The sequence below is a fragment of the Solanum pennellii genome, chromosome 8 (genome assembly GCF_001406875.1).
Source record: "Solanum pennellii chromosome 8, SPENNV200".
Lineage (NCBI taxonomy): Eukaryota > Viridiplantae > Streptophyta > Magnoliopsida > Solanales > Solanaceae > Solanum > Solanum pennellii.
Window position 1 is genome coordinate 59539527 of NC_028644.1, and position 20221 is coordinate 59559747.

Consider the following 20221-nt stretch of genomic DNA (forward strand, 5'->3'; position numbering starts at 1 on the left):
ATTAAGCATCAAATACAATTTTAGTTGCCAAAAAAATGAATATTTAGTAGTAATTTGTATTAATGTATCATGAGCATTGATGTATATCAAATATGTGTGATACACATTAACCATTAATATGTATCTATATTGGTTGTCAATTTGAAATTTTTACTTCTTCCAGAGATAGTAGAAATTACATCAATGCGCTGTACAATGAATCATAAAACTAAAATATAAGAGTTAAAAAGATAAAAATATCATAATTTGATACATAATAAAGTAGTCAATATTGTCATTGTTTTGTATCGTATACCTATTATTGGAACTGATACATAGTGCTCTAATCATAAAATATTATGATTTATGTATCAAGATTAATATTGGATAATGTATACATATACATACCCTTCTAAGTTGGACAAGACTGAGCAAACATGAAATATTATAGATGCATAACACACAATTGATTTGGTACTATCTATATAACCTTTTAAATTTGAATAGGAATGAAGATACATTATAGAACTCGATACACATAAGTTATACATTAGATAGTGTTTATGTATTAAGTACATCTATATTGAGTAAGATAAATACTACTCAACAACGATATCAGAAAAGTGTAGATGAAAAGCTAAGAAGAATATTTTTTTTAAACGATAATCCAAGAGCTAGAGAAAAATGATGAAGAAGTACTTTTATCTCTTTAGGAACTAGAAATCGATAAACTGGAGAAAGAATAAATTTGAAATTAAAAAATAAAGTGATGAAGACAATTGCTGATCTCTGGGAGTGATTCAGGCGTTAAAATTGGAACAAAAATCTTTGGGTTAGATTTATGTGAGTTATGTATCTAGAAAAGGAGAGAAGGAAAGGAAAATAGGAATTTTTGTAATATTTCGAAATGAAAGGAAATTTTAGAGAATATGAAAAGTAAAATTGTGTAGTTAGGTATTTTTCCTTTAATGTTACATTAATTAATAACTACTCCTTCTAATACATATTAAAATTGTATTGTTATTTATAAGGATTGTGGTAGAGTGATATAGTGTTTCTTTATTCTTAATCAAAGAGTTTTGAGTTTAAATTTTTCTGAAAATAAAGTTATCTTTGTAAGAAAGTGTTTTACTCCCGATGTGAGACTTTTCCAAACCAAATTTGAATTTAATCAAACTCCATACAGATATCAAAGTTCATTTCTAATCAAATCTCTCCTAGAATGTTCATGCATCCATCTCATATCCTAATTATTTCCACAACTTGCTTCTCTGAAAGTAAGAGTTTTGACTCGCCAACACTCAACTTATACAACATTGTTGATGTTAATACTATTTTACTGAACTTACCTTAATGTTTTGATGACACATTAATCTTGTCACGCCAGATTTTAGATGTAAACCTTCATTTATTCACTCCACACTAACATGAAAATTGTCGTATACAACAAATGGGATACATTGGAACATGTTATAATATGTACCCTTGGTTCATACTTTTAACTATGAGGAGGCAGATTCATCTTTCTTGCCTCAAATTTACTTAGGTCGTTTGGCATAGGGTTAATAAAAATATTGTTAATAGAAGTGTATCATTCCTATGTTAGCTTTGATAATGTGAGGTGGAATTTAACTAAGTTTAGGCAAGTCTCGATAAAAATGGGGTAAGTTTTAGTGTTGTGTTTAAGCAACCTTATGTGACGAGGCAAATCTCAGTGAGGACGCTGAGCTCATAAAAGATAGTGTATGTGACATTTTAACTTAAGATAAAAAGTTTTATATCAGCAAAAAAACATAAAAGAGATGTTGAATATATAAATAAAAAGACTTACTCACTAGTGACACATTTTAAAATTGTGCATATCTAGACCACAGTGAACAATATCACTAATAGGTTATAAGTGAACAATTTTGATGGACTTTAGGATTTGTATTTGAGAATACAACTATGATGATTGAATATTGAGGCCCATTGGCCAATTTATGAGTCATGCTGTCCTAGGTTGAGATATTGGAGGGGACTAGCAATTTATGGAAAGGAATTTGTCTTTCACTCTAAAGCTTAAAATGAGAAGGATAGACCACTTTCACTATACTACCAGAGAGTCAAAGTGGAGCCATTCATACACTCTACATTTATCACAATCATTGATAAATGAGTTGTTGTAACTTGTAAGTAGCGACTACTCCCTTTGTCTCAATTTTCTCTTAATTCATTCAAAAAAGAATTATATACATTTTTATATCAATTTTAATAACATAATTTATAATCACAAGATATAATATCATTCATATCAAATCAAATTAACTCATATAGTTTAGAATAGAAAAAACAGTAAGTTCAATGTCCCAAAAAGAATTTGACACAATTAAAATGTTAGAAATCATATACTACTTATTATGTTTCATTTAGTTAATATGATCCTATATCTTCTTTAATTTGTTGTAAAAAAAAAAAAGGGAATGGGTCTGATAGAGTTAATATATTCCTTGTTACAGAAATGATTTGCATATTCTTGTACCGTTATAAAATAACTTGTACCATTATCATTATAAAAATGGTTCACATCTACCTTTACCATTACAAAAATGAAAAAATAGTTTTAAAATTTTAAAATAATCGTGTATTTGGTCTTTTCGCACATAATAATTTAGTGTTTATATCTAGAAAAAGAAAGTGTATTTTTAATTTAGTGTTGATATGTATAAGAAAAAATTGGGACATTTATAATAAATTTTATAAAAATAAGTAAGAAAATAAATTTTATCATTAAAAACAATAAATTAAAATTAGTCAATAAATAAGTTAGAGAGTAAGGATGTTCCCTAACTCCTAGTGTTGAAATGCGGAGATCAGGTTGAACCCCCCTCCATGTTTATTTGACTTATCTATTGAAGCCCCTTGAGGAAACCTTTGAAAAAAATGAATAAAAATAATTTAAAAAAAGCAAGTGTGAGAAGGATCAACTATACTCCTACATAGATTATCTTCTTCTTTTCAATGAAAAAAAAATATTAAAAAAACTAATTTAAATTATTATTTTACCTCCATTAGAGAAAATCAATAATATAAATTATTTATATAACAGTAGAGTATATATAAGTCATGTTCATCATTAAAAATAAGGATTTCTTTTCAAAAATTTGATAAGAAGAAAAATATAGTTTATAACTTGAGAGGATAAATTTAAATTTTTGGAGGCAAAATTAAAGCCCAAAACTATATAAGGAGAATATTGATTTAGTGGTTTTTATGGTGTATTTTGTTCCCAGAGGTTGCTGTCCAAATAACATTAGCCTTAAAATTCAGAGGTCAGAGAAAGGGAAAAAATTGAGTGGATTGTGGATCTTGTCTTCCCAAATTTAATTTAGGCCCATTGGACCATTTACTTAGCTTCCCATTTTAAAGCCAACTGCCATAAAACGAATTTGTCTTTCACTCGACTAGTTTAGACTTTTAGTGCCTAATTACTTTTGAATCTTGGGAAAAGGGTTTGACATACCCCTCAACTTTGTCATTTGGAGCTGATATACCCCTCGTTATAAAAGTGGTTCATATATGTCCTTACCGTTATACAAACGGCTCACATATATCCCTGCCGTTACAAAATGGCTCACATATACCCTTCATTTAACGGTAGTTAAAAAATTAGTTTTAAATTTATATTTATTACTTCTAATTTTAAAAAAAAATTATTTAGGGGTATATATGATTCTTCTATCAAAGTTCAAGATATATTTTAATTTTTTTCATACATAAATTATTTTTTGACTTCTTTTATTATAATTATTTGAATTTCTTATTCTTATTTTGTTTTTTTCTTTCATTCCTTAGTTTAAAGAATAAAAGATTAAACTATTTTTTTGTGTGTATTAATTTAATTTCGTATTCGAAGAAAAAATCTGGTCATCTACAATAAGTTTTACAAGAATATTAGTGAAACATAAATAAATTTGATTATCAAAATAATAATTATAAATTAGTCATTGAAACAAAAAAAAGTCAAAAAAAATATGTTTGACGAGGATTAAATTTACTCATATAGGATTATATTTTTTAGAAAAAAATAATAAAAATTTAGATTAAATTTTTTTTTTATTTCCGTTAGAGGAAAAGGGTATATGTGAGCCATTTGTTTACAAGTAGGGGTATATATGAGCCACTTTCATAATAAGGGATATATCAGCTCTAAATGACAAAGTTGAGGGGTATATCAGATACTTTTCCCTTCTTTCTTTAACAAATTTATCAGAATTTATACTTAACATACATATATTTAGAGTAAAATTATGTATAATTCATTAAGATATGTTATCCAAGTGATTTTGTATGTATATAACTCTTTCATTCGCATTTCTCTTTTTTCGTTTGTCACTCTCCTCTCTTGTTTATTCACTACTCTCCTCGTGTATTTAAATGTATCTACTTGAAATTTCATATAAAATTAATATAATTTTTTATTACATTTAAAGTTAATGATGCCAATCAAATTGAGACAAACGAAGTAAATAGGTGACCTTTCACAGGCACCCAAAATAAAGAGCCTAAAGGCTCATTAATTGGATGGCATTCGGTTTGGGTCCATTCATTTATACAATTATTATTAGTTATTATGCCTAAGTAAAATTACTAAAATGAAGAAAAATCCAACAAATATATGTATTGAGAAACCTATTTCATTCTTTATCGATTGAAATTAGAAACTTTATTCATCAGTCTTTTTTGCCATAAATTTTTACGAATCGTCAAAGATCTTTTGCCATAAATATTGTTTCAACAAATTCAGGTGATACGTTAAAATATATGACCAAATCTAGGTAATTTTTTTTTAAAAAAATCTAAGTGATTAGTTATCATAAAATTATTGGCAAACTTTTACAAATATGTTAAGATGATATCTAAAATATAATTAGAAATTGTTTAGATTTTGTTCTCGATCTTAGGAAAGAAATTATCTTTTGCATAATTTTTTAAAGAGGTTAAAATTTAAACTGTGGCACCCAAATCTTATTTTGCCCATATCTCCCAAATAAAAATGATAATTTTACACAAATTCCATAGTGTTAAAAGTTAATTACATCTTATCCCTGCCCTTTTTCAAAGTACGAAAATTCCTTAAAATTTTATGACTTCGGTTACATTATTTAACGTCCCGAATATATCACTCAACATCTCGATACATAGCGTTTCAGTTTTGGATATATCACTCAATGTCTCGATGCATCGCGTCACGATACTAATGCAACACGCACCTGTCCTGATACATCGCGTCATGATATATTACCATTGTTGATACATGACACTTGTCTCAATACATCTGAGTGATTTTATTTTTGTTATTTTAGCATAAATCAGATTATTTCTTTATTTTAATCAATCATAATAAAAATAATTTATTTTAAAATATTAAAAATAAATCCATCCAAACATACTAAATAAAAAGGTAAAATTGATCAAAACGGAAGCTGCATGGTGACAAGTGAAGCCTTTCTCTGCATGTAACCTGGATTTTTTGATAATTTAGAAGAATGGGATGGTCCATCTCCATCACCTCTTGTATTGTGTTTTCACAAACCCTAATATTGGGATGTCATATCCTGTCACTCACATGGGGCTCATTTCTCATGTCTTTTGCGCCATTACGAAAATCATCCATCCATTCCATACTTTAAACTTATACGTTATGTAATAGCGTAATTAAAAATTCGATTCAAATATACAAGTAAATTAGATCATCATAACTAAAATTAAAAGTTTAAACTTGTCACCTCAGACAATTTAACTTTAAATTCCTCATCTTATTTTTAATAAGATGATTGATTTGAAATTAGGGTGTGTACTTCTATAAACTATAAGTTTAAAAAATCTTACGTTTTATCTTAAATTTTTTGTGCGCCACGAGTTGAATTATCACGTGAAAAGGGTGTATTCTTTTGGTGTATGAGTACGTATGACATGACAAATATAAACTTTTTTTCAATTATTCATTTCATTTTTTAGGTCTAACAAATTGTACCCAAATAATGCTAGCTCATGTGTAACCGACCCACTTCTGTAAATCCCTAAAGTATACTATACATTCAAAACGTCCAAACTGTGTGTTGATTTTCTTGGCTTTACCAATTTTGGTCCATCCATCAAATCATAAACTTAATTTGCGGTGTTCATTGTATTGAGCCAAATTTAAAGGGGTACCACAAATATCAAATTTGTTTGGAAGTGGAGGCCTTAATTAAGGAGGATCTTATGACATTACCCTTAATATTTGTCAAAAAAAATAATGCACCTTCCTTCCACTAGTTTATAACATAAAAATAGGGTACATTGGCACATGTTAAATTATAATTGTCGAGCTCATGAACATCTTCTCATGACACTTCCATTATACGATAAACAGAAAAAGGTGTTATATATTTTTTTGAGAAAATTTCAGAAATAACAATTATAATAGTTATAATAAGGGTCTATATATAACTATAATTTTTATAATTGGACTTCATATTATAGTTTCTTTTGTTATGAAGGTTGCGGATGTATATTTTTGCCCATTTATATATTTCACTTGTGAATATATAAATATGATAAGTATTTATACATTTAATAATTTTTCAGAACTTTGTTTGTATATTTCTCTTGTCAATATATATAAACATGGTAATTTATCATGAATTTTCATAAATTATATACAAATAGCTAAGTTAAGCATATACAAAATTCTTAATTTATACAAATAGAAACTGAATTACAAAATTTGAATTTATACAAATCAAGCGAATATCAAGACTGATCGAAACTATAGTTATTAGAATTTCTCTAAACAGTAACTATAACAATTAATATGGTTTAAATGTTTGCAATTCTACATAATTTTCACTATTTTTTAATTATAAAAAATATTTAAATATATCTCTCATTATATTTTCGTTCCATATTTTTCTCATTATATTTTTAATTTTTTTTCCAAATATACTCTTTATATTTTATTTTTATGTTCATTTACCTTTTGATTTTAAAAAGACATACATGCATGTGACAAGCTTAGAAATAAATAACCTTATCTCCAATTTTAAATATCCGATTCACTTTAGAAACTCTTTTATTTAACTGTCCTTGATCCAAAATGAATATTTGATTTAAAACTAGGGATGAATTATTTGTCCGTCCGTTAAAAATACTAATAAAACAACATAGTGCAAGAAGTATATATATATATAAAGTATTTCTTATAAAATACGTACAAGATATATTTGACACTTTTCCATATTAAAAATTAGTACGTTATTCCTTACTTTGATAATGTGCAAGAGGTCGAGTTCATTTATCGAGCTTTAAGTTCACCTATTATTATAAATGAAAAATGATACCATTTATATATATATCTTTTGAATGTTTTAGTTTTACCACTTAGTAAATGTCAAAAGTAGTTCTTGAAATCAATTTCATTTCTTTTACTATAATATTAAAATAAAAGTAAAAGTGTCAGTATTTTTCTACCAACTTTGGAGGAATGAAAAAAAATCTCAAATCAAAAAACGGAAGGAAAAATAAAAATTATATATAATGTGTTATTAATAATGTAAGAGCACATTTTATTTATTTAAAAAGTTATATTCTTTAGATTTCCTCATATGCAGTTTTGATTCTTTTTATAGATTGAACATGTGATTTGTTTCATTAATAATAAATGATGATTAGAGTCGAACCTAATATAATTTTACTTATATATACTAAATTATATAATTATTAATTTAGATACGTAAATTATTAAAATAAATATATTTTTTATTTATTTTATTATATCTTCAACGGACTACATTAGCCTAACTTACCAAACGTCATAACAAATGATGAATTGAACTATAGAAAAAATCCAAACCTACCAAGGCAGTATATCGTCACCCCCTTATCATTGCAGTATGGATTATGAGGCTGCCTGGTCATAAAAAATAAATAACATGAATCAAAATAATAATATGATCATCAGATAATATCTTCTATCTTTTTTTATTTATATAAATAAGTATTTCGTTCGAAGCAGATATAATCTTCAATCATATGCTATCGAAACTCAATGATTAATTATGAATAATGATACATGAATAGTTTTACTAGTCATGAATTAGAGAAGGTAAAATAAATCCTACGATTAAAATAGTGTGTTCGTAAAAGTTCATATATACGAGAAGAAAATCAATAAATATATATGTGCGTAGTTCAATTATTTTATTTAATTATGAGAATTTGTGAGCAAGTATAACGAAATTAAGAAAGAAGACCTATTTTCTTTTTCTTTTTTATAATTTTTTTTTTGAGTAATTTGGAAGTGCTCGTCCTTCCTAATTTTTCCTAACAGATTTTAATCCTTAGCATTCTTTTTCTTTCAACTTTTAATTTGGTTGTCCTAATTTATTTATTTTAATCTATTTTTTTAAAAAAAAAAATCTTTTTGATAATATTTTAATTTTTAATTTTTACGTTACCACATAACATGTTTAAGACTATAAAATTAAAAGATATTTAAATACATTTGATATATATTTAATTCTAAATCATAAACTTCAAAAATTCACTTTCTTAAACTGCATACTAAATTAAAATAAGACAACCAAATTAAAACGAAGGAGTTGGAAAAGGTATCATTTCTTATTAGGAATTTCACTCGAGATCTCAACCATTAGGCACATCGTGTATGTTCGTCATATTTTATCTTCCATCCAATAGTATAGAAGACGTAGAGATGAAAATAAGATTTAAAGTTTATAGATTTTGAATTTGTTTTTGAATTTATTACTTCTCTTAGTAATTATCATATTCACAAGTTAACATTTATACATCTTTAATGAATGTTTTAATAATACAAATGCATAATCTAAATAAAAGCTATTGAGTTTATCCAAACACACTACTTATTATCTAGCTCCGCGCCTCTGATTATTTTATTAAGAACGTGGCGCCGGCGGAACGTGAAGTTGATCTACAATTTTACGAGGCATGGATGTGACATTTTCCCCTCATATATACTCTACCTTCACTTCATCAACACGTTTTCTGTTGTTTTTGCACCCCATGAATACATATATGTATAGTACTACAGACAGCATAGCTGTTTATTGATTTCAAAAACATAATTATTATGGCAACCCACTCCCCTACAAAGCTGGCTAGGGGTGATTGCAGTGCAGGAGGTGTTGTAGGACCATGGTTCATTTCTTATGTACAAGAAGATATATGGCTATTTTTGCACTTGTCCATAGCCACTTGTCAAGAGGGCTCATTAATTCTATTTGAGAAAATAACACAAATTTCACGTGTTTAGGTCTTAATAAGGTACGCTCTCATTAGTTTAGAAAATTACTATTTGTGACACTTTTTTCTTTGTCAGGATATGTATCTGACGCACTTAAATATATGTACTATATCAAAATTTGAGTTGAATTATGTGTAATTTTTTTTAGATATACATATGTGATTGACATGTATGTAGGATATACTGACTCTCATGAGTTGCATATATATTTAGGATACATTGACTCCATTGCTCGTGTCTCTCCTATATTGTTCACCTCTCTCCTTATGTGTTTGTATATCTGGTACCAAATATCATGTATTTCGAATACATGAGATGGTGTAATTTGTTCCGGATACTATATCCAAATATGATATATATGTATCTGAAATACATAATTAACTCTCTCGCTTGCCTCTCTATGTACATGTGTATCTAGTGTCAAATATTTTATTTGTGCATTGATACATGTACCTTGCTTAAAATCTACTATTTTAAAGGGGTGATGTATCTCACTTGAAATTAAGTACATAATTAGTGAAATAATAAGTAATTTTTTAGAACTATTGGAAGATTCAGTAGATATGATACAAATATTTGTCTTACTAGATAGTTTTCCATTCTCTTTTATATTTTTATTTCTATTCTCTAGGGTATTGTTATAACTTCTCACATTTTTTACTCCATATGTCAGTAATTTATATGAGCATTCTTTTAGTTAATTTTAACAGAATATCATGTTTCTATATTTAATAATAATTTAATTTAAAAAATATTTTTTTAATCTTAATAAAATATTTTATAATCAGACAAATATGTATGACTTATTTTAGATCATAAATTTTCTTTCTTTCTAAAATTATATTAAAATAAATTATATCACATAAATTTAAACAAAGAAAGTATTAATTAGCTGTCATATGAACTATTTTGATGGAATAAATAACTCCCACTTGGTTTGGAAAAAAAAATTAATTAGTTGTCATATGTAACAAACATAGTTATTTCTTTAAATAAAAAAAAAAAAACTAAACACTAGTAAAATCTTTTGGAACTTTTTAAAAATTGAATAAATGTATTCCTGACTAACATGTTACATAATATTTTATTTGAAAATTCTAACCAAGTAAAAAAAGTTAACGATGAGGTAAACAAAAGTAACATTTTGACTATTTTATGTTTCAAAATAACGAATTATTGATAGTGTGTCAAAATAAAATTTGCATATGTGAAAATACATTATTAGGTACTTATTTTATTTCCTTATTGAGATCGAATCAAAATTGTATAATTATTCAGGGATATATGAATTCTCAAGAGATCTAAAAGACTAATGAGAAGAAAAAGTAACTTAAAAATTGTCATAGTGTGATATATAATGCACATAAACTTGATTACGATAATAATGTTTTCGTATCTGTATGAATTATTGGCAATGAGAATGGCCGATTATGTTAAGTAGATTTAATTATGTTTGATATAAATTTATCAAACAAGGATTAAGGCTTCGAGTCTTTTATCAAATTCTATCCGCTTTTTCTAGTTTAATGGTAGATTATGATATTATGGCATAGGTTAACCATTAATGTTTTCAACCACTAATCATTTTAATTAAGAACAAAAAAGAGTTTGATATCTAAAGGGGTATTATATTATGCTACTTCCTTAAGTCCAATATAAATAAATTGTTCTTTAAAAGAAATTAATTAAAAAATAATTTAATACTATTATTCTCTAAAATTCTTTCCAAACTCTTTTGTTAAATTAGCCATTATTTGAGATTTGAAAATAATTTACTTTTAAAAAAACCATTGAAATGATAATTTTGAAAACTAAATAAATGAATATATTTTAAAACTTTAAATCATTAATTTCTTTTAAACTATAAGAAAATGTCAAGAGGTACTATTTCTTTAGGATTTTATGTGACATCATTTCACTTGGCTCAATTCATAAATATATACTCACTCCGTTTAAAAAAGAATGACCTAGTTTTACTTGGAATGGTGTTTAAGAAAAGAAAAAACACTTTTTAATCTTGTGGTTGTAAATTAAAGTTATGTCAAATATATCAAAATACCCTTTAATCTTGTGATCTTAAACATGCCACGTGGAAAGTTAAAATTAAAGTATTGCCAAAATAGAAAAAAGGATCATTCTTTTTTAAATAAAGTATTAAAACGAAGGAAATAATAGATTATAAATAATTTTACGGTAAAAAGAGAATTTCAAACTAAAATCATTACTAATTATAATAAAATAATATTTTTTTTAAAGAATACCAAGAAAACAGAGTTAAAAAAGTAATTTATATTAAATTAGAGGGAGTTATCTTTTTATTGAAATAATAACTCTCTTAAAACCAATTAAACTGGCTTTAGTGATTGTAAATGACAAGATTTCGTTGTCGACATGAAAAAAGGTGCCTAAAAGAAGAATTGAATTCCACTATGGAATCAAAGTTGGTATTTTTTCTTGTCTTATATTCCCTTTATTTGGTATTAATTGAACTTCTGAAAATTTTTAAATATTTTAAAATAATTAAATTATTCGAAGTTTAAGATAGATTTTTAAATATTTTTTTTAATTTGTTTATTCCTTTAATGAATTTTTATATCTTTTAAAAAATAAATTACATTACTTATAAAGTTATATTTATAGTTTTATAATAGACAATAAACGCGTATTAAATTACTAATTCAGTGATCACTGATCAGTGAATATGAAATATTTCCACTTTTTTCTTTACAAGTTTTTAAAAATAATACAAAAGATTGACATTCTCACTAATTTATCCTTTAATTCTTTTTAATACTTCATTTATATGTCTTACTCATTATTATTAGAATTCAGAATTGTTTCTTTTTTAAAACTTTACGATATTTATATTTTTTTAAAAAATTGTTTTTTTGGATAATCCTAGTTTATTTTTAAAAGTAAATAAATAAATAAGACGGATAATATGACCATTATGCAGTTATATATTATCTCTAAAGGACAGAAAGATTATCCACAAAATTTATTATTCAAGTACGTAGTAGGTAAGAGAAAACAGATACCCCCTCCACTTTATTTTATTCACTCATCTTATTCAGTTATTAACACTAATTTCAAAAAGATATTACTCCTTAAAATAATATATTTATTAGTTAAGTATAACTTAAAAAGGAGAATTTTTAAAAAAATTTGCTAACATGAACAGACAAAACAAAAATTTATTTAAAATATATAATTGAGTACGTATAAAATGCTAAATGATCAGAAAATTTGTTGAGAAATTGAACATAAATTTTAAATAAAGAGTGTTTTTTTAATTCTAAAATATGGTGAAAAAACATTTGAGAAAATAAGGGCCCACAAAATTTTGGGAATCAGTAGCTGATGCTGACACTGATAACGACTGTCGGCAAACGGATATCGCGCAACGTGTACCTTCTTTACCACATACATTAATATATTGTATCCCTTTTTATTATCAATACATCTTTTTTATTCGATTTTACTTGTTGTTTAATTTATTAAAAATAATTATTTAATAATATTTGTTCAACTTATTAAATTAAGAAATAATTTATTTTTGTATATCTATTTATTATTGCTATTAACCCCCAATATCTGATACATTTTCAAAAGCATCAAATTTAATATTTATTTAAACGATAATATAGTAATTATATTTTTAAAGTGTGTATTAAGTTAATATTATATTTTTTAGTTAAAGAGTGTATCGCCATCTGTCCCTGGATTTCTCAGTTCATTATCACTATATTCATTGAAATAACAAAGGTAGATTTAAAAACTAATAATGATTTTATTTTTTTGTTAAATACGGTAAACATTAAATAAAACCATTGATCAAAACAATTAACGCGTGGGACTAAAGAAACCCCAGTTCAGTTTTAAAGCAAAATACGTTTGCATTCTAGAAAATAAAATTGCATTAGGCAAAAATAATTGGAGTAGAAAATTGGAAACAGCAAGGATATTCGGCCTACAAAAAATTTCCGATGAATTGGCCAAAAAGAACAAAAAGATCGATATAATTTTATAAATAATTTAAATGCGATAGAGAAATATTGACTGACATCACTAACGATATTATTATATAATCAGAATCTTAGGCTTGAGCGGAGCTTTTTCATTGGTTACTTTTGTAATCGGTAAATAGTAGTTTATTTTCTAAGTTTGTTGGGTATTTTGATTCCAAATAATACAACAATTAATAATTTTTTATGCTCCAAGCTTTTTTATCACTACAATTATTTTCACTATATCATTGGTCTGATTAGTTCGACTGGCTCTAAGAACTTTTTATATTTATCTATCTTAGCATTATTGATCTTCTCATTTTTTATTTATTAAAATAATAATATTTAATCACTAATTAATAATAATTAAATCTAAAGATGTGTGTCCTTTTTTCTATATAAAAAATTGTACCATTTTTCCAGTACATAAAATTATTGAATTTTGAAACGTATCAAACTCTAAACGAATAAAAGGATAGTTAATTATTATACAAAATATACATAAAGAGAATGTTTGAAGTGTTGCAACCTTGACTTGTCTCAACACATGAGTAGATAGATTAATAAACAAAGAAAAAAGAAAGTTGTTTTCACTTTTCCCAATAACTTGACACAAAATTAAAAGCCTTTTGAATGAAGAATTAATAATACTACATGTAATATTGTCTACCATTTCTGAGACTGGAAAACAATTGTCACAATCAATTGTTTTAATTCTAAGAAAATAAAAACCCTATTTCAGGTGCCACAAGTATGAATTCTTCTATCAAAATTTTCAATATTTGCGGCTAAAAGTGAGTAACATTTTTCAAATAACAAAATCTTACCTAATTGTATCAAATAAAATAAAATAAATAAAATCTTACCTAAATTTGTTTTCTTGTTACCGACTGTTTAGACAAGAATATATGTATGCCTTTCAGTACTTTTCAATTAAATAGTTTTTCATGGACTCATTTTTAGTTAAAACAAACAACCAATATGAACAATATTATGGTACTGTAATAATTAATGTTAACGTTATTAATATTATGGTGATTAAATAGTAATCATCATTAATTACTTAAATAGTTAGCCAAGATTGTACGACGAAAAGCTTACTAGCTATCCTGTCAAACTCTAATTATCGTGAACTTTAATTAAATTCTTCTCATGTTTCTGATGAAAATGATTCATAATTCACACATAATTTAACAATAAAATTTATTTAAATTATTTTATCGTAGATATAAATGGTATTTTTTTTTTAAATACCAAAAATTGGCTACGTACTCTACATCGTTAAAAAATAATAACTTTTTCTTTATTTTTATTTTCTCTACGTTTTAACGCTATAACTACTAGACTTCTGGGAATAATGAAGCTGCCGACTTCGTAAATAAAAATAATAGAAAAACTAATTAAAAGAATTAAAGAAAACAATTGGCGACTTGAAATATTAATGATTATATATATCTCCTGAGGTACACTTTTAAAATTTATTTTTAAAATAAGGAGAATGATAATATAAAAAAATTGAGAAATGAGGGAAATAATTATAAGAGAAAATCAAAATCTCACCTACAAAATCAAAATTTAAATAGTCAAATTGATTGAATTTAAAATTTAAAATTATCTAAGTGTAAGTTTTTATTTAAAATTTCGTAAGTTTCTATAATAAATTATTTAAGCCATTGATTACAAATTTGTGACGCACACATGACACAATAAAGAGTGTGCTGAATTACGTATGACACAATTTCACCTTCCATTTTATTTTATTTGATCTATTTTAACTTATATATATTCTTCTTAAAATAATACTTAATAAGTGTTATTTTATTAAGACTTTAAATATGACTATGAATATTTTATGTCATTATCTAACAATATAGTAAAATAATTGAAATTGATATATCTTAAGTTCTTAACTCTATCATTTTTGACTTATAAATTATAAGTTAAAAATTTATCTAAACATGGTATCAATAATTTAAATTATTTGTGTTTTGTTCAATTTAAAATTTTCACACAAGTACTAATAATAATATGAATAATTTATACAACATTCACATTAATTGATATACGGTCCTAATTTTTATAAATTAATTTAAGTAATAAACAATTAATGTTAAACTAAAATAAGCAAAGATATTATTATTCTTTTTATATTTAAAATTAATAAATAAAAATAAACGATAAAATCAATCTTATTGAATGAAATTTGAAGGAGTAAGGATCTTCAGGATATCTGTTGGATGAAAAATAAAAAGTTACAATTATGTTTTTTAAATTTTCACGAGTCTCAAATTAAAGGTAAAACAATAAAGATCATTTTGTACTCATGAGAATTTGATTTAAAAACTTTTTAATTAAAAATAATTAATAGGAAAAAAACTTTTGGTCAAAATATTTTAATAAATACTATTTTATTTTTTAAAAAATATTTCTATACCTTTTAATTTTAAGACCTTTTGACTAAAGAATTAAAAAAATATTAATTTATTTTAAAATAAAAAATATTTAAATATTTTCTAAGTAAATTTTCTAATTATTTAACAATTCCAAATAAATATTTATTATTGTATCACAATCCTTACAAATGAAAAGTTACAAATTAGAATAGGTGCAATGTGACATTACTAATCTAAAGCGATTGTCTTATCTTAATAATGAGAATGAATAATAATGACTCAGAAAAAGACTTTAATATGTTTGTCTTTTACAGACAATATATTTAGTGAATGCAAAATGAAAGGAATCAAAAAATAATGTCAAACAATTATGATGAATTGACCATATTAGACGTTCAATATATGTGGGACTCGAAGATTAGTGAACAAGTGATAATTCATTTTTAAACATGTCTTTTTTAAAAAAAAAATTATTCTATTTTTTCTAAAAAAAAATAGTCAGAATTTTTTAAAATTAATTTAATCTTTATTTATAAATATGTTATTAATATCTACTCCGAAATAGCTTTGACACCCCACATTTCGTCTTGTGAAAGCATAATTTAGGAAACATAAGTTTTTTTTTGTTATTGATGATGTCTTATTACAAGATATTTGTTTATAGGACTTTAATTTGCATAATGACTTTTGAATAATATATAATATGATATATTAGAAAATAGTAATTTTATACTAAATTAACGAATAATTTTAAAACTTATGAATATAAATCATGTTTTTATTTTTACATATAAAAACATGAAATATTATATTTAAAAATCATAGTCAAATAATATTTATTATCACATAATTAAATATATTATAAAAAATTATTATTTCTAGGCGATATAACAAGTTAATATGAACAAGTAAATGAAAAAATTTATTTCGTGAGAGATACAAATGTGTCAGACAATACTTGCGAGAGGTCCTCTCATATTTTGCCAAATGGACTATAAAACTTTCACTTGAAAAAATAGACTAACACCTTTTTCTTTCTTTTAAGTATTCAAAAAACCTTATCTTTTTTAATTTTATACTCCTTCCTCTATTTTTTATTGACATCTCAAGTATTTTTTTAACTTATTTTTTTTAAAATTATGATTTTTAACAAATTAAGAAAGAATAATTTTTTATTAATTAATATTGAGTTTATGTCTTTAAAAAATATAATGAGTAAATATATTTAAAACTCTATCAATTAATAGGTGTAACATAAAAATTAAGGGCAACTTTCACATATAGCAAATAAAAAATTCATATTTGTATGCTATAACAAAGTTTGCATAATTGCGCTCCATAGCAAAAATAGAAACTGTATAATTTGCTATACATATACAATTGAAGCAAATTGTATAAAACAAAGTGTATAAATTAAGAAAGAGAAAGACACTTGGGTAGAGAACTGTATAAAAATAAAGTGTATAAAACGAATTATATTATTATAAGTGTGTAGAACGATTATATACAATTTGAATTTGTATAAAATGAGAAAGAGAGAAAGACAAAAGAGACTTGACAAGGAATATACAATTGAATCGAATTGTATAAAACGAGAAAGAGAGAAATTAGATACAATTTGAAAATTGTATAAAACGAGAAAGAGAGAAAGGCAAAAGAAACTAGGCAGGGGAGCATTTTTATTGTATAATTATAAGTGTATAGGATGAAAATATATGTACTTGCATGTGTATATACAATTTTCTCACGTTTTATACAAACAGAAACGTAATTTATACATTTCGCTTCTGTTTGTATAAGTGAGAAAGGCGAGGGTGGCGAGCGAGATTTGGGAGAGTGGCAAGCGAGATCTGGAAGAGGGGAGAGAGGGGAACAAAAATATATGTATTTATACAATTTTCTCTGCTTTATACAATTAGAAACAATTTTTATACACTTGTGTTTGTATAAAAAGTGAGGAAGCGATGAGAGATTGGAGGAGAGTGGCGAGCGAGATATTTGGAAGAGAGGCGCCAGACAATTTTTTGCAAACGTTTGCTATGGAGCACAATTAAATCAAACCCTAGCTACTCCATTTATTTTAGATTATTAGTTTGCTATTATATACAATTTTCCCAAAAATTAACTATATCAATCATTATTTTTTAATAGATGTGTTAAGTCAAAATCTGATAACTAAAAAAAGGACGGAAGGGTATTTTTTATTTTTTCCTTTCAAATATGCCTTTGAATTATTTTAATTTAAAAAAAAAAAGAAAAAATTGAAGGTAGGGGAAAGGGAAATAGGGAGGGAATGTAATATGAGGAGTCGAGGGTGAATATAGGTAACGAATCAATTGCACTAAAATCTTACTATAACTCTTACTAAGTATTTTCATTCGTCAAAAGCTTAAATTTAATATTTTTATAGGTTTAGTAGTTTTAAAACAAATATTTTATTAATAGAAATTAAATTAATTTTTTCAAATGTTTGACATTAAATCAATAAGCCAATTTTCATCCCTTTGTTTTTTTTTTGTCATGTTTTTCATATATTCGATTTTTTCCCCTCCTTTTTTAAAAAAATTATATGATAATATAAAAAAATTGATCAAGCTATAAACAACATCTTCCAAAAATTGTATGCATTATCTAAAGAAATCTAATGAATTATTTTAAACATTTTTTTTATATAAAAAGTTAAAGATTTAATTGTAATTATAAAAAATTCTTTCAAATTATAACGAGATACTTCCTACATATTATTTAATTTATATAATGAAGACACAAAATTTTAAGATTTCTTTAGTATCACTAACTTTGATTTCTTCAATTTCATCCAATAAATTAAATTAAATTTTTTCAATACATTTACTTTATTTTTTTCTTAAATAAATAATATAGAGTTAAAATAAATATACTAAATATTTGTGGGCAAGTCCCAAAATTTCTTAAACTTAAAATTAGATTAAAAGTTTTTTTAAAAATGCATTAGAGAAATATAAGAGAGAGAACATACACATATATCAGCTGAGAAGCCCCTCATACAATTGACACTATTTGTGTCTCTCACAAAATAAAATTTTTCACAAATAAATAAATGGACGAAATAATTACTACTCCTCCACTCTAGGACGGACCCTCAGAGGATTTCTAAGTCAAAGCCATATAATTAATATATTTAAATATTGATAGAGAAAAGCAAGTGGTTTTGAAAGTGGCACGTAATTTTATTTAAGTTTTTCGATTTATTTTTACTTGTTTATTTATTAAAAATAATAATTATATTTATTTATTTAATTTAAAAAATTATGTTCCGTACTATTCAATATTAGCCATTTTAAAGTCATTGCTTAACATCTTATTCTATTTATTTTTTTAAGCAATATTTCAAATTAAATATAAACGAAAGGAGTAAATAATAAAAACTCGAAATTTTTTTCAATGATATAACTATATAAAGAAGATCATCATCAAAAGATTCTTTCATTTCTATAATTTACGTTCGAAAATGACCTTATTATTGCAGTAATCAATCAATTGGACTTTGCTTTATTATTATTGCCGTTATTATTTATATAGGGAAGCTAGCCGAAAGCTACATTCATTTTCCTATTATTATTTCTTGCCTCTTTTTTCTTCCCATTCCAAAATTAATCATTTAGGTTCCCACTAGGTTGATAAATTAAGAAAAAGATAACAAACTTATAAAAATATAGGATATAGAATCTAAAAGCTTGCTAAAATAATTAGAGACAAAGATGTACTTACCAATAAGAGAACTTTACTTTTAAAAAATTCAAAGATTGTGTTATTTAATTAAACGAATAATTCCTCTTTAGGGGTATTAGAAACTTATATTATATTTATTAGTGCGTCTGACGCAAATGCAAAGATTGCTTATACGGAGACAACATGCAACGTTTGGAGTAATTAAATATTTCATCTTAATTAAGCTGCTTGTAGTTAGTTCAATTAAAAAATGGAAGTAGAAGAATAAATTAATAACAAAAATGATTAAGAACTTTGTTAATTTTAAAGAATAAGTCATACTTTGAGTATTATACTCTAAGACTATTTATTGATATACGTGGACTTCGTCTTACCAAGCATAAATGTTTTCATGGAATGACGTTTAATTATTTTAGTTATTTTTCGAATGTATATGTATTATGGCGGAAGTATTATGTTAATTATAATTACTGGAATCCCCTCTCTTTCTCTCCCTCTCCCCCTCTTCTTTCTCTTTTTTAAAAAAAAAATAGGAAAATTTTAGAAACTTACTTGATATAGAAATTTAGGAAATATACTTTAATAAATATGATTTTTTTGGCTTACATTTTCTTTTTGAATTAAAAGATTACCATTACGGTTAAAGAGACAGTTAGAGTGTGTTTGGTATGAAAGAAAATATTTTCTGGAAAATGTCTTCCAATTCTTTCATGTTTGGTTGGGACAAAAGTTTTGAAAAATGTTTTTCAAATCAACTCATTTTCCTCAAAATTTAAGGAAAATGACTTAATTTTTAAACTCATACCCTCCCCCCTCCCCCCGGG